The sequence below is a fragment of the Mus musculus genome, chromosome 1 (assembly GCF_000001635.26).
Source record: "Mus musculus strain C57BL/6J chromosome 1, GRCm38.p6 C57BL/6J".
Lineage (NCBI taxonomy): Eukaryota > Metazoa > Chordata > Mammalia > Rodentia > Muridae > Mus > Mus musculus.
Window position 1 is genome coordinate 125943275 of NC_000067.6, and position 16733 is coordinate 125960007.

A 16733-nucleotide genomic window follows, 5' to 3' on the forward strand; every position below is an offset into this window, starting at 1 on the left:
TAAGGTACTGGCTATGCCAGGTCCCAAGCAGGTCCAAGCTGATCTCTCCTTGTTGAAGTTAAAGGCTTTGTAATACCTCTGCCCTATTATCTTCTGCTTTTAGCTTCAGGTGGTTGTGTAGATTGAACTAAGCCCTCTGCCCTCAACAAAGAGGCACTTCAGCCCCTCACATCTGGCCTTTATTTACAAATAAGCTCATACTGGGTATAAGCAATACACAGAACACATGAGAGCTGGCTCAGTTGATAAAGTGCTTGCTAGATAAGCATTAGGACCAAAGTTTAGATCTCCAGCCTCTGTGGAGAAAGGCTGTACCTGGTGATCCCGATAGTTGTTGTGTTAGATTTTGGCAGAATTGTTTTTTGCTTTGTCAGTGCCCTTGTATTTAGGGTGAGCAGATGTTTGTTCATATATCCTTGGTGGGGGGAATTACTCAGCATTCATGTTAAAACACAAATGAGTGATGATAGGTGTTTATAACTCTAGACTTGAGGATGAAGAGAGAAGGACCCAGGTCCAAGTCCTAAACATGATTGAGCTAGTCTGGATGCCCTCCCCTGAGCTGAGAACCCATGGGCAACTGTCAGCTTCTGGGGAGGGCGACTACTTTTTCTCTGGAGGTTACCAGTAGGTTACTGATGCTCCAAGGGATGCTCCCACATCTAGTCATACACAAGCAACAGTCATCGACTCAGTAGGATATCAAAAAGAAAAAAAGGAAGACATAAAGTTGGGGGAGGGGTGTATTAGGGAGATCACAGGAGCTTTGGAGAGAAAATATGCAGTGGGTATGACCATAATAGGTTGTATATATGTATGAAATTCTCCAATAATAATTTAATAATAAAACTAAAATGTAGAAGAAATCCAAAAATCTATAGCATCCAAGGAATGATGCCCATGGTAACCCCTTAGCCTCCACATCCATGTGCACACATGTGTCTGTGCACCTGCATACATATATGCATGTACTTGTGGACATACACACATAAGCACACACACATGTACATACACATATCCTCATGGATGTACACACACACCAGCACGCACACATACACACAAACACACAAAGACAGATCACAGCAGACTAGAGTGGGGTCTCAGTGCAATACAACTGATGTCACTGGAGGAAAAGGACAGGACAAAAAAAAAAACCAAAAAACCCTGGATGTACATGGGAAATGCTACAACGAGACTCACACACAGAGTGACTGCCATGTCCAACAGTGGCATGCAGAGATGGCAGAGTCTGTAGTCATCTAGAACACCAAGGCCTAAAGCTAGGAGAGAACCCCAACCCCACGGATGCTCTGCTTTCAGACCTCCAGCCTTTAGAATTGGGAAGAAACTCCTTTATTTCATTTAACGTTGCCAGTGTCTGGAAGTCCATGACAGCCTCCCCTAGAAACAGCACAGACTGTCTATAAATTATGTATTGTCTGTAACAGCAGTGACCTTGCAACTCTCAAACCCCACAACTATACACTTATGAGGATTTTAATATTCTTAAGTGATGGAAAGAAGAAAGAACAAACTTGTAGAATTTTTTTTTCTCTTGAAGCTTTTTTGTTTATTGAACTTAAAAACAGGATTCCTGAAGATGAAAAAAAGCACTTTGGTTTAACTGTCATTTGAAATTATGATTTCATTAATTCTGTCAAATGAAAAAGCACTTCATTTGAAAAGGAAAAGTAATCAGAAAGAAAGGAAGTTATATTTCGTTGATCGGGAAACAGCTGGGTGCAGTGCTGTCGCACGGGAAGGTTTTTCAATGTCTGACCCACTGGCTCCTTTAGGTCAGCTCCAAAGAGTGACAGAGAGGCTCTAAGAGTAATATCTTCCTACAAATTTGCACTTCGTCCAAGACTCAGTTTAAGACTCTAGTCTCCAAGCTTTCTTTTCTTTAAAAGTCAATGCAGAGTGAAGTACTTAGTAAGAAGTGGAAAATCCTGGATTTGGGCCCAGGATTCTAATCCATCTAGAATTTCTCCCCACCACCTGCCAGGGGAACACACCTGGTGTGCTGGAGATATAAATGGTTGAACGTCCTGCTCTCGTTCAGAAAGGATTCCTAAACAAGAGAGCGAGCTGCAGACTCACCCACACTCACGCCATCTGGCATGTGAGCACTGCACAGCCGACTGTGTATTTTATGATATCTTCCCTCCAATCACGTAAACACGAATTGGCTCTTTCTAAAGTCCCTGCTGTATTGTGAAAATTACGTTGGTTCAAGAGCGTGGGTGAGGACTGAGCTCTTTCTCCACCAGCATGGGCCTTGCCTGCATTTGTTCTGGCAGCTCTAACCCATCCCTGAACCCAGAGGCTTAGGAAAAGATCTGTTTTCTCGTTGCAGAGGAGAGGATGCACAAGACCAGGGTATCCAGAGACCAGGTAAGGACCTCACTGGTTTGATTCCATCTGTGTTTCATGTAGGGAAAGGAGATGAATAAACTCTCTCTAGTGTCATTTTTGACACACAACTTAAGACATTTTATGTGAATTTATGTCTTTCTTTTATTCCTTTTAATTTAGTACACAAAGTTTTAGGTTTCATTATGGTGTTTTCAAATAAAACTTAGCTTGACCGATTTTTCTCCTCTCTGACTCGTCCCCATCCCTGGCTTTGACCTGTGTCCTCCTTTCCCCAGCAAACTCTTTTTGAGTTTCCTTTTTAATGTGTCCTGACTTCCTTCGTTCCTCAACACCTCATTTACCCATGTCTTTTCCACTCTAGTTTCACTCTGTGCAAGAGCATGCAATGTGCACACGTATGCACACACATGCACATACACACATTAGTACAAGCACCATTGTCTCTCGGAGTCAGGAGCTACACTAACACTCAGATGCTTCCGTTTTCCCACAAACGTCAGACTTCCACTTCCTTCCTAAATGAAATCCCATCGGCTAGATGGACCATATTTTCATTCTCCATTCACTAGGTGATGGACAGCGAGGCTGGTTGGTTATGCTCCCTTGTATTGTGATAATTCAGCAGTGAATATGGTGTACATATATCTCTGTGGTTGAACACAGAGTGCTTTGGGTATCTGCCCAGGAGTGGTATAGCTGGGCCATATGGTAGTTATATTTTTTAATTTTTGAGAACCCTTTCTGCTGATTTCTCTAATGACTACATTTGTTTATGTTTTCCAGGGGCCTTTTTGGATTATTGTTTTTTTTTAAGTTAAAAATATCATTATATCATTTTCTTCCACCTCTTCCTCCTATCTCCCTTTCTCTCTAATTCATTGCCACTTTTAAAATTGTTGTAAGATATAGACATATTATTTCTACACATGCAAATTTATAATACATAATATATTCCTAAATATATAAATACATCACAGGACCATATAATATTACTTGTATGTATATGATTTCAGAGTTTACCACATGGTACAAGATAATCAATTGGGGTTCTTCTCTGAAGAAGACAATTTTTTCTACTTGTAGCATTCCTTAGCTAACTATAGTTCTGTGTCTATGGTTGGCACCTCATGATATTTCCTCTGGGGATGTTTTTTAAAAGGACATGAACCTCATTCATGAGAACTTCTCTCAATACATAATAACTCCCTAAAAGCCCAAACGCTAAATATCATTACTGTGGAGATTAGATTTTAACATGTATATTTTGGCGGGAATACACATTCAGTCAATATCAGGCAGTTCTACATAAATCCATGGACCCATGCCTGTCAATTCCCTGCTTTATAAAAAGAAGAGGTCTGCTTTACTAATGAGAATGGTAATTTATTCTCTTAGGAAGGGCCCAGAGCTTTAAAGAGTAACATGTCTTACTTGATCTGGAAGTCTTGTACCAAGGGACAACTGACTCAGTAATGGAGAAGACAATCCAGAGAGTCTGGAAACATCCACACCATAAGCAAACTCATGGCACTAGAATTCCTTTATTCTGTGGTTCCAAATCATGGCTCCCAGTGATCTCTAAGGAATGACAGTTCCCGAGAATGCCATAATTAAATTGGCTTCTTTTGGAGGAAATGAACCAGCCTCCATCCCATTAGCTCGACCTTGGGTGAATATAAGAAACAGTGAACTCAGGAAGAAAGCCTTCTAGTATGGAACTGTCCTCTAGCTGCAATAGAGCACAAGGATGCTTTCACCAAGCCCATCCCTGCTGGCTTGGCTATTGTGGGACATACATGCAGGTTCGCATTCTCCCCAACAGACTGTTTTCTTCTTTTCAGTATTGCACATTTAACCTAGTGCCATCTTCTCCAAAATTTCTAGATGGGGATGAATATACATGAATGAAATTATCAAAAAGGGTAATTAATGAAAATATCTGATTTTTATTGTTAGAGGGAAAGAATTCTTTGAAGGGAGTGATCAATTGTTAAAACTAGTTGAGAAGCCACATATATAACTATAATTGAACATCTCCACAAAGAAACCATTCAACAAACAAAAATTCTGCCCATCCTCCCTCCAAACATAAACAAACAAAAAATGACTCACAGTCTATAATTCCAGAGCCCTTGGCCTTACTAGAAAGATTAGCCATGTGTATTCACTATGGATAAACCCAAACTGAAGGAGAGAAAGTTCCAACTTAGGAAGTATCCCTAAGTACAGTGGTTGTGCTAACCACGCATAAGTGAGGCTACATCAGAGTGAGGAGAAGAAGGGATGAAAGGAGGTGCCAGCTAGGGATGTGACAGGGGGTGGGGTGGGGGTGGGCTGATCAATCTCAGGAAACTGGCTCTCTACGGCTCCAATATCATAACAGCAGTGGTTGGAAGTGCAGTGCCCTTGGAGGGCTTCATCCTTGAGGTCAACAGCTGCTATCCATTCTCTTGATGAACATAGGCCATCTCCCACGAACGCCTGAAGTACCATGTGAGTTGGAGTTCTGTTTTTCTACTGTTATCATTAAATTTCAGAGCCCCAGCCTAACGGCCCCAGTCATCTTCTGTTACTCTTGGCTGTTAACTCCTCTGAATATATCTTTGTTTCAGATAGCATTTTCTATTGTGAAATCCTGGGGGTTTCTCAAGAAATCAGAGTAACTCATAGACATGGCTAGAGAGATTGGTCAGCAGTTAAGGGTGCGTTCAGTTCTATCAGAAGACCAGAGTTTGAATGCCAGCACCTACGTTGAATGGCTCACAAACACATGTAGCTCTGGCGCCAAAGGAATCTAATACTCTCTTCTGGCCTTCATGCACCCACAGACATATGCGTGCACACACACACACACACACACACACACACACAAACATATACATACAAACTCACATAAATAAAACACAAATACATCATTAAAATAAAATAACTAACAGAACACTTACATAGGCAGAAAAAATGGAATTATTGTAGGCAGGGGAAGGGGGGGGGAGGTTCAGGAAATGTCTCAGAAAGTGCTTGCTACAGGCATAAAGACCAGAGATTAGATCCTTAGAATCCATGTAAACAGAAGACAGTGTCAGTTATCCCTAGGCCTCACCATGTGCACAGGGATGTGTGCACAGATGCACATACCATATACATATAACACACACAACACACATATGTACACACATACATAGACAAAAGGGAAAGTAATATTAGCACTATTGTTCTCTTTAGCGTCTCTGTGATCTCTGCGATCGATCTGGAAGCTTCTATGTATGAGTTGAATGTTTTTTTTCCCCTGTATCCTTAAGGAAATTAGGAGCACACTTTTTTCTTTTCAGTTTTTTTGAAATAATCTCTTTTCCAGACTGCAGAAAAAAACAAGAAATAACTTTTGGTTCACCTAATAGGCGAAGTCCTTTAGAGAGTGAAAAGATTAAGAAACCCTAGAGACACAGCTGTTCCCAGTTGAGGGAACAAAGGGAACGTCTTTCAATTTTTCAGATTAGCTGTTATGGAAGGAGCGGGTGTTCCCATCCAACATTCACTTTCTCTTCATTTCAAGAGAGAAATCAGAGCTGCGTGGGTTTGGTTGTCTGCTTGCTTGTGAAAATTTGGAAAACATGAGCTGTGGTGTTGAAGTTTCAGAAGTAAACTGTCATCCCGTGCCTTTTATTGGTCCATATTTCAAGCTGTGCACTGGGACAGCTCACAGGCTCCTGATCTGGAAGCTGATAGCATGCTAATGTGATCTAGAGGCCAGCTCTTCATGAATCCACCGAACAACTGTTCACTGTAACTGAGGTCCACGGAACTGTTTTGTCAAGATCAGCTAGCTAAAGCCTTCTTACAGAACAAACCTGAGTTTCTCATCACTTTCTTCATAAAAACAATAGACCAGGCTGGGTAGGGAGGCAGGGAGACAAACTAAAACAATAAAGAAAAAGGACCAAATTTGCTCCTTTAGTTTATTTTTAATTTTTAAATCTTTTTTGTTTGTTATCTTTAAAGACAGCATCTTTCTACATTGCTGTGGATGTCCGGAAACTCATAAGTAACACAGGCTGATGTAGAACTCATGTCAATCCTCCTGCCTCAGCCTCCTGGGTGCAGACATTATAGGTATGCTCTACCACAGAAAGCTATTTTTTAAAAAAATATTTAGAAGAAAAATGTATTAGGTTAATTAATTTGATTTGTAGAGGGAGAGGGCCCTCTGACATGGCATGATTGTAGAAGTCAAAGGTCAGCCTGCAGGATCCGTTTCCTTCTTCTACCTTGTAGGTTCTGGGAATCAAGTGCAAAGCTGTAAGTGTCTTTACAGCTGAGGTAGGCCCTGGATCCCTCTTCTCATTCTTAAAAAAGAAAACTAGTGCGCCTGGGGTTGTAGATTAAATGGTGGAACGCTAGGCTAGCATGCAGGAGGCCCTTGGTTCTCTTCCTAGCATGGAATAAAACTCAGTATGATAGTGAAGGCCTGTAACCCCAGAACTCAGGATGTGGACACAGGAAGATCAGATCAAGGTAACTGCAAGCTACTTAAAGAGTCTGAGGCTAGCCTCATTTACATGAGGCCCTGTTTCAACACTGATACGTAGATACATAACACGCTTATTCTAAATACAAGACAGAATAAAGAACATGCATAATATATCATATACAAACAGTTGGGATATTCCTACACTGGAAATTATGCCTTAAATGACTATAGCTTAAGAGGGCCATGATATAATACCGACCAGCCTTTCAAAAACTATATATTTCTTTTTATATTTTAAAAGTGATCCTGTGTGTGTGCATGCATGTGCATGTGTGCATGTGCACACACACAGGTACATGTATGCCCACTCATTCACACACATTTATGGAGGTCAGAGGACAACTTTCGGAAGTCATTTCTCTTTCTGTGGGTCTGGGGATCAAATTCAAATAATCAGACTTAGTAGCAAGCATATTTATCCACTTCAGTCATCTTGAGGCTCCCAGAATAACATTTTCATTGCTTATTAAAGGGTTGAAGGTCTCTGATCTAATCCAATTGCCTTTTTCAGATGAGAACCCTGAAGACCCAGAGAAACTCTCTCAGCAAGCTCTCCTGGCTGACTGGCTGCTGCCTCAGCTCCCTCTCTAACTCTTCCTCAGCTGCTGTTGCTAGGAAGCCTTTCTCCTGATGGTTTTGACAGCAGCATAGGAATCAGAGGTGAATCTACATAATAAACCTCTGGCCAAGTACTCTGCAAGTTCACAATAGTATATCACACACACACAGAGACCGTGTGAGGCACAGAGAATGAGGTGCAGTTGGATTCTCAAGGAGTTGAGACAAGGGGAGAAATCACAAATATATGCTGTGCTTTGGGGGACATACATGCCACTTCCCTGTGCCTATTACTTGGTCCCTGAGTCATGTGAGTCTTTGAAGCACTTTTCTTTAACCCCAAAGAATCAAACGGCGAGAGGGTGGTTCTCGAGTGTCAGAAACCAGTGTTGAAAACCTAGAATCTAATCTAAATTTCCCTTTTGAAAGCTAAAGGGATGAGGTATCTGTGATGACAAATGCCATAGGGATTACTGTTCCCTGTGTGTCTGTGTGACTCACCATGGAGACATCCATCAGGCTTTTTTTGACAATTGGCCACAAATGTTCTTCAATTAGGCCAACCAAGTAGACTTAGAAAGGTACAAGGTTGAAAGAATGTTTCTTTCTCTTCTGGGGATACATTTGTTTCCATATAATAGAGACTGGGTAGTCAGTTATTAATGGGTTAGCTCTCATTAGTGAAGACACCACACTCTGTAGTGACCTCCTCCTACATTCACTGTGGCAGTGTTTATGAAGATGATATGGCAGGGTCAGAGGCAGGGGCAGGGGTGGGCCAGGGGCAGCTGATTCCAATATAGCCGCTTCCAATAACCTAGATATATAAAACAACTGCTTGCTTCTCCCTCCTCCCAGATAATAAAGCATTTCAGGCTATCAGTTGACCTCTGGGAAGGGGATGGAGGAAACAAAATTAAGAAGCCATAAACTGGCCTGGAGGCATGGCTCTGTCAATAAAGTTCTTGCCATACAAACATGAGGATTCTTAGAACCAATGTAAGGCAGCCACACACAGTGGCAGCCACACACAGTGGCATACACTCCCAAATGTGGGGAGGCAGATCCCTGGGTTTCGTTAGTCAGCCAGCATAACCAAACTGGTGAATCCTAGGCCAGGGAGAGACCTGGTCTCAAGATAAATGAGGTGGATGGTGCCTGAGGAACAACACCTGAGGCAGTCCTCTGGGTACATGCATGGTACAATTATCCCCTCCCGCAAAACACACACTCACCACACACACACCAACCAAACACACACCAAAGAACCCATAAACCAAAAGGGTAGAAGACCTCCAGAGATACAACACATCCTAGAAGCTAGATTCTGAATCCCCACAGTCCTGAATCCACACAATCCTGAAACCCCAGTCTTCAGACTCACACAATGTGAGGCAAGCATCAGTCTGCTCCCTCAGCTTAAACAAAGTGTATACTCATTGCTAGGCCAGAGGTTCTGACTTTCAATCCTTTCTTCCTTTCCACAGGGCAGGAATCTGGTTACAGAATGAGCTTTTGTCCTAAATGTGTTAACAGTTGAGGGCAAAGTTATCTGCTATAGTAGATTATATACTATATACTATACCACTTTAAAAATCAAATAATTGAAACGGTCAGATATTCCAGTAGTTAAATACATATACTAAATACTATGTTATATAATACATAAACATAACTATAATCTACTGAGGTAAATTAATACTGCTTATATTTAAAGGCAGTATTATGAATATGAGGTCATCTACTAGGGCACAGACAAGCTAACAGTGACCACACTCCCGAATAAAACTCACTCTTCCCCTATCATAAACTTCAACTGCTATTAAACTTAAACTTCTGCTCAGCTGAGGGTGGGATCTTGGGAACTTGTGCTGGTAACCATGGCTACTGTGAGTCCCTGACTGCTATAGCCACGCCATGTCCTGAAGTCCGATTGCCACACACTTCCCCATCCTCAGGCTCTTAATGTTTTTGCCCTCTACCAAGATGTTCCTTGAACCTGAAGTAAGGGGCAGTTTAACACACATGTCCTACTTATGGATGCTCACTTTAGGCGTATGCACACATGCAAGTACACACACACACACACACACACACACACACACCCCAATCTTTTTAATACAGTAATTTGAAGTACAGGTAAAGTTATTCCTCTAATTCACTTTGGGAAGTGTGCTGTTGAACCTACTTTCAGACACAATCTCATTATTTTACTCATTACTTTAGATTCACAGATTTTTCTGACTCCAAAATAGTCTGACTGCCTAGATACACCAGAGTTGCTCTTGAACAACATGGATTAGACTGGTTTTCACATTCATCCCCCATGAATGAGGACTGTTCCCTTTAAGGGAACACAGACATTAAACCAAACAAGTTGACTTTCTGTCTTCATCAATTGAAATAGCTAGATACTGAACTCCCAAGTTACATACTACATGGTCATTTGTTCATTCATTCATTCATTCATTTGTTCAGCCAACACAATTGAGTCTCTCTTCTGCGTAAATATTGTGTTGGATTTTAGAAAAAGCAAGATAAATAAACAAAGGGAAGTATGCTATGTAGTCAATATCCTAAACTTATGTCTTTAAAAATTCACTATATTTGAGTCCCTTAATAGTATTTTTGAGCTCAAGGTCTTGTCTTCAGCACGTCATCACTAATAACAGAGTCAGTTTCTCCACTGTCAAGAAAAACACGCGCTGTTCCTCACCGGCCATCAATTCCTTGCCCAGGCTGCCTAGTAGTTGGGCCCCACAGTTCTCAGATCAGAACATAGTTCTACTGATTCTCCTAGTGAACCATGGTTCTTCATATCTTTCTTGTTATGATGCCAACCTCTATTCTTCCTCAGATTATTCTCCTGGGTCCATCACCGTAAACGTTTTGTTGATGTCGAGACAGGATCTTAGGTACTCCAGGCTGACCTCAAACTTGCTACATAGCCAAGGATGACCACGAACTTTTGATCATCCTCCTTCCCCCTCCAAATTCTAATATTGCAGGTGTGTATTACAATGTCCAGTTTATGTGGTGATGGTGACAGAACCCAGGGCACTGTGTATGCTGGGCAAGCACTCTATTAACTAAGCCACACCTCCAATCCATCACTGCCTTTCTCAACTTCACAACCTCTTTTTTTGTTGTACCACTTACCAGAAACCTGAGTCTGTTAAGCCAGCAGCACCCCATTGACTTTTCTTTTGTGTTCTGAACAGTAAAGTGAGAAACACACAGCCATGCTTAGCACCGCCTCTCATTCCCAGATCCAATGAGAATCTAGCCCATTCTATCCTCCATCTCTTCAAAACAGTAACACTTGCTTACCCATGCTCATTCTTACCTGAGGGCTATGCTTTCCCCTCAGAAAACAAGAAGTCAGAAGAGAATTGAAAAAGCCCTGTCTATACTCAAAGCACCTGCCTGTGTGCTCTCCTATTCCCTAGTTCACCGTGGATGAAGACCATATAGCTAAGGACAGTGCATATAGCTAAGGACAGTGCATATAGCTCAGGACAGTCTGTCTACATGTACAGGTCCTTTACAGATTCACATTTTGCCTTCTTCTCTTGGATTTGTGCCATTAGCATTTAATGTGTGGCGATTCTCTCCATCCTCAGAGAAGCTCTCCAGTGACCCCATTTGTCTACACCATTTCAGAGTAAAGTGAAGGTCCTTGAAAGATTTACGCACCTCCTACCTTTAATCCCTCTCCTTCTCCTCTCTTGAGGCCTCTCCAATCTGATGCCATTCCACACTAGTGGAAGGACGCGCCCATCTTTCGAACAAGCAGACTCCTGTCATGCTCTCCAATGACCTCTATAGAATTCCAAAGGTTAATTCTCAGCTCTCATGCAATGTATCACTTGACAGAGTTCCTGTTTCTCCAACTTGAGAATTCTTTAATAATCATAATCTACACTTAAAAGTTTAGTCAAGTTTGAAATGTAACTTGCTATGCAAATTCCCAGCAGAACAGAATTCTAAAACGAGAAATGTTCATATCCAAATGGGAAATGTTAGGAGAAAACAAAACCAAGTATGAAACTAAAAGGATGGAAGACTTTGACTTTAAGATAAACAACACTGGGACTAGAGAGATAGCTCAGAGGGTTAGAGTGCTCATTCCTCCGCAAAGGATCCAGGTTTGGTTTTCAACATCCTCAGCAGGTGGTTCACAACCATCTGTAACCTAAGTTTTGGGGGACCCAATGCTCTTCAGCCTCGACTAGTGGTACACACAAAATCACACAGGGCACACAGAACACACACACACACACACATACACACACACACACACACACATTTGAAATAGACAATGTTTACCATTTAGCATAGAGCTCTAATAGCTGAAAAGAATCTTGGAATTTACCTACTTCCACAATTTGACTGGGGTCAAAGGCTAGACCCCAGTGATTAGGCCAAAGTCTCTCTGAAACATTTTGTTCTGGTTTCTGGCACTGCCTTTCCTTCCATATATGCACGTGTCCAGATGTAAATAAAATGTTGTAAGTGTGTATGCATGCATGCACACACACACATGCACTAACATACACAATACACACACAAATGTGTGTGTGTGTGTATGAGCAGCTATAAAATAATACACACACATACACGTGTGTGTGTGTGTATGCACATGTCTATGCATGTGTTTGGGGAGGTTAGATGTCAATTTCAGGTGTGTTCTTCAGTTGTTTTCTACCTTATTTTTGATGAGACAGGGTCTCTCACTGAACCTAGGGCTAGCTCTTCCTAGGGATCCTTCCATATCTGCATCACCAGGACTGATATTACAAGCACAGGCTGCCATTCCTGGTCTCTTCCTTTTGTTACAACATTCACCTTGTCTTAATGGTTGACAGACTTGGTCTAGTTGAGCCAGGTGAGACACCAGGCCACATCAGTGAAGGAAGGCAGAGGGAGGGCATAAGCTACGCCAGCAATTCTGTTCAATTGTTCTCTTAAAAAAATACATATGTAGGGCTAGAGAGATGGCTCAATTGTCCAAAATGCTTGCTCTGCAAGCATGAGAACCAGAGTTCTGTCCCCTAAAACAAACACCAAAATTCCAATACAATTCTTTACAAACCTTGAAAGAACAAACCTCAACTTCATATGGGAAAACAAGATAAAACAACAACAACCCAGAATAACAAAAACACTTCTGTACAATAGAAGAACTTCTGGAGGTATCACTCTCCCCGATTTCAAGCTGTACTGCAGAGCAACAGTAATAAAAACTGCATGAAACAAAGTCCCCTAGGAACTCCTAAGTTACAGAACTCTGGCTGTGAAGCTCACCCACCAGCTCACCTCCTCTGTTCTGCTGGTAGAAGGAGCTGGAGTGGGGCTTGTGGGGGTTTAGGTTCGGTCCAGGCTAACCACCGAGTGACCAGGGTTGTTTCCTTGCATTAATACATTTGTATTCTACAGTGTCTTAAATCCTACCTAAAATCTTCAGGGTCTGGAGCTGAGGTTCCTCAGGCTGACCCCTGCTGGCTCATCTTCTAGATCCTCTCACTTGAGTGTGATGATTAGCATCAACTGTCAACTGGACAGAATCCCAAATCACCTGGAGATGGGCCTGTGTCTTGACAGTGTTAAGTGACATGGGATGGTCTGCAAACTGTGGCTGGCACCACTCACTCTGTGGGAGGCACAGAGGTCCCTGTGATCACAGATAAGCACTAGGGTGGCCAGGGATGTTAAATACACAGGGTTGCTCCTCCAAAGGAAGGGATGCACAACCTGCTTTCCTCTCAGAAGGCTGGGAGCGGTCACCAGGCTACTAGCCATGTCCACTCTCCCCGAGACCTCCGTGCCTTCTGCACTATTCCCTTGCTTGAATCCTGGACTGTGTAAGTGGAGAAAGTGAGTTGGGCACCAGAATTCATTACACTCTGTTTCCTGACTGCAGATACAACGTGACTAGCTGCTGCAGGCTCCTGGTGCCTTGTTTTCTCCACCACGATGGAATGGGCTTCAAACTGTGAACCAGCATTAGCCCATCTCTCCTTAAATTGCTTTTGGTAGGGTGTTTTATCATAGCAGCAGGACATGTACTAAGACAATGTCCTATGACCCTCATCACCGAGTTTTTTGGCCTCAGTGCCATCTCCTAATCAAGAAAAGGCTGGCCCGCAGGAGGGATGGCTGTATGATCTGCTCTGTGGTCCAGTGAGAAGTGTTTCCATCTGATTTGGCTTTTGGTTCTGGCTACATTTATACAACTGTTTCCTGGGGGACTGAGAAGACACAGGAGAGCAAATTAGCCAAGGGGAGAGAGTCTCATGAGTGAGGAGAGGGAAGTAACGCAAAACCAAAGCTACTGGGGAAGAAGAGGAGGGAGCATGAAATGAAAGCACTGCATTGCTTTGGAATGGTGTCCTAATGGTGACTCTGGCCTCAGAAGCAAATAAAGCCCACTAGCATCTGCAGCTCTTTCACTCTGGGTCCTCTGAGTTTTGACACAGAGCTGCAACAGTGAGACCCAGCTTTTTAGGTTTTTGGTTTCAGTCTCATAATCACACCATAGATTTCCCTGTTTCTGAGACCTGATGAGCTGTGAGAATGGCTTCCCTGGTTCCTAGTATATAGGTGGCTAATCCTTGCATATCTCAGCTTCAATAACCACATGACCCAGTTCCTCCAACATCCAACAGCCACATTTTCATCCCTTATTCTTTCATGCATGTACATATTTATCTACCCTATAAACCCATCTATTTTATCCTTCCACCAATTCTGTTCCATCCTTTCATGCCATCCACCTATCCTCCCATTCATCTATCCATCTGCCAATCCCATCCCATCCATTCTTCCATCCATCCTGAGTTAGTTCTTTCTGTATAGCCTCAATTACAGAAACTTGTAATTAGTAGGAATGTGGCATTTAACAGCTGAAGAGTATACTCTAAGAAGGCAGGGCAAGACTGGAAATCAGAAGCAATGTAAACTTTTATAATTCACACATAAGAAATGCAACATTTGGAAACTTTTTTTTGAATTGAGTCTCAATTCAAGCTACTTCCCCCTCTCAACTTCACTGTTGAGGGTTGAAAAGCCAATGCCTTAGACATGCTAGGAAAGTGTGGTAGCATACAGGACTCTATGCTACTCTTTAATGGCCAGATTTTCTTGGAGGATGTGAAATTATATGATGTGATATATGATATGATATATGATGCCATATGATGTGACACTTTCCATGTTTTTTTCTGTCTTTGTTCCTCTTTTAAAAGCAATGATGGCTAAGTGGCTCAGTGAGTAAGGGACATGCTACCAAACCTTGTGACAAGCTGTGTCCAACTCTCCTGACCCAGATGGTAGGAGGATATAACTGATATCTTGAGCCTTCACATATATTCTGTACATGCATCATATGCATACATGTATAGACACACACACACACAAACTCTGTCTGTCTGTCTGTCTGTCTGTCTGTCTCTCTCTCTCACACACACACACACACACACACACACACACACACACACACACACACATGGGGTTGGGGGAAATAGAAAATAAATACTCATGTGTTGAGTTTGTAGTACATTGCTTGCATATGGGTCCCTGACTGCATATCAGACTCCAGTACCACACAGAGACAATAAAGCTAAAGAAGGACTCTCTTAACATGATAGTTCAAAATCAGAACAAAAGTCCCAACCAACACCATAGCTCTAAGTAGAGAATCATGGGAAGCTTTCTGTCTGAAAATCTGCAGCAGGACAGACTGCCTGTGATCAGCACTTCAGTTCACCAACAGGAAAAGCCTCCTGTGGGAAGTCTGGGTCCCTTTCACAGGAGCCTTCCTTTTAATGGTGACTCTTCCAAAGCACGTGTCCTCAGACCCAAGCTGCATGTCTTGTAGACTGAGAACACTACTTTTCACCCCCAAAATCATGATGAAGTTTCTTTTTATAAAACTCAGAGTGAGGCAGTGCCGTACACCTCAGGAGAAGAGTTACAGAGTGCAGAACAAGAAAAACCATAATTTGACACCGTCATCTATATTACCCAGGCTAAATGGCATCTTGCTTTGGGACCAAGGAATTGAACTCATTTTGCTTTTTCTTCTTCAACAAATGCAGAAGTTGAGGTATTTTAGCCCATAATTTTCTTCTCTGTCTGATCTAACTGATATTATACTGAATAACACTTGCAATTTGAATGTATTATGTGAGTGAACTTGCACTTCAAGGGGAACTAAAGAGACATTTTATAGTACTGAAATGACAATTTTTTAAAGATGATCTGCCCCCCTTTGACAAGTTAGTAAAAATAGTTGTTTAGTTATTCCTTCATCTGGAATGCAATGCTTTTGAATGGAAGAGACTATCTATTTCCACCTTTTACTGATGTCTTTGATGCCTCTAGGCTCTTGCTAGGTGCTACCATAAAGTAGTGGGCAAATCAAAGACCTGGCCCTTGTGTTTCGTGGATGGTAGAGGCATGGCATTGACGTTCACAGAGTACACTGAAGTACATCAGGGAGTAGCATGAGGTATCACCTAGTTGTACACCCCCCCCCCCAAATCTCTTTGTACCGTCATTTAGTCATTTAGGTAGGGGAGAAAAATGTTTATATTGGTTTCCTTTCAGGCCTTGGCCATTGTATTCTGCCAGATCTGTACTTCATGAAGCCTTTCTTAGTAAATCCATTAATGATAACAGAAGACAGTGTTGCAAGGATACCTTTAGAAAATATATATTATGTGCCACAGAAACACTTGCACACCCATTGTGCAGCATTGTGTGGTTCACAATAGTCAGGAAGTGGAATCGACTTAGACATACATCAGCGATCAGTAAAAAAGAGCAACGTGGTGTGTGGACACAGCAAAATATTATGCAGAGGTAAAGCTAAATGAAATCATGGCATTCCCAGGGAAATGGATGCAACTGGCAAACAACTCTCTTAAACAAGATAAGCCAGGCTTAGAGAGATACATAGTGCCTGTGTCCTCTCACACATGGAATCTAAACTTAAATTTTATATGTGTGTATACATGCATGCATACATTTATATACGTGTGTTTATAGTTCATAAAACCAGAGAGGGGATCATGAGAGAGGGGATCATGAAGAGATATTTAGGGAGGTGGGAAAATAGAGTAGGAAACATAATATAGTAGTAGCAAGGTAAAACTTGAAAAGAAAGGAAACCAGCTGGAAGAGGAAGAAGGGAGAATGGTGAGGCAGGGGGATAACTGAGAACAAAGGATAATGACACAATCATATATACATATATGAAGATATGTAT

General features: G+C 41.9%; 1 protein-coding gene across 21 annotated transcripts in view; it reads right to left on the reverse strand.

Moving 5' to 3' along the window:
* The window catches only part of Nckap5 (NCK-associated protein 5), a 917161-nt gene that overhangs the window by 29639 nt on the left and 870789 nt on the right, over positions 1 to 16733 (reverse strand). The window lies entirely within an intron of this gene.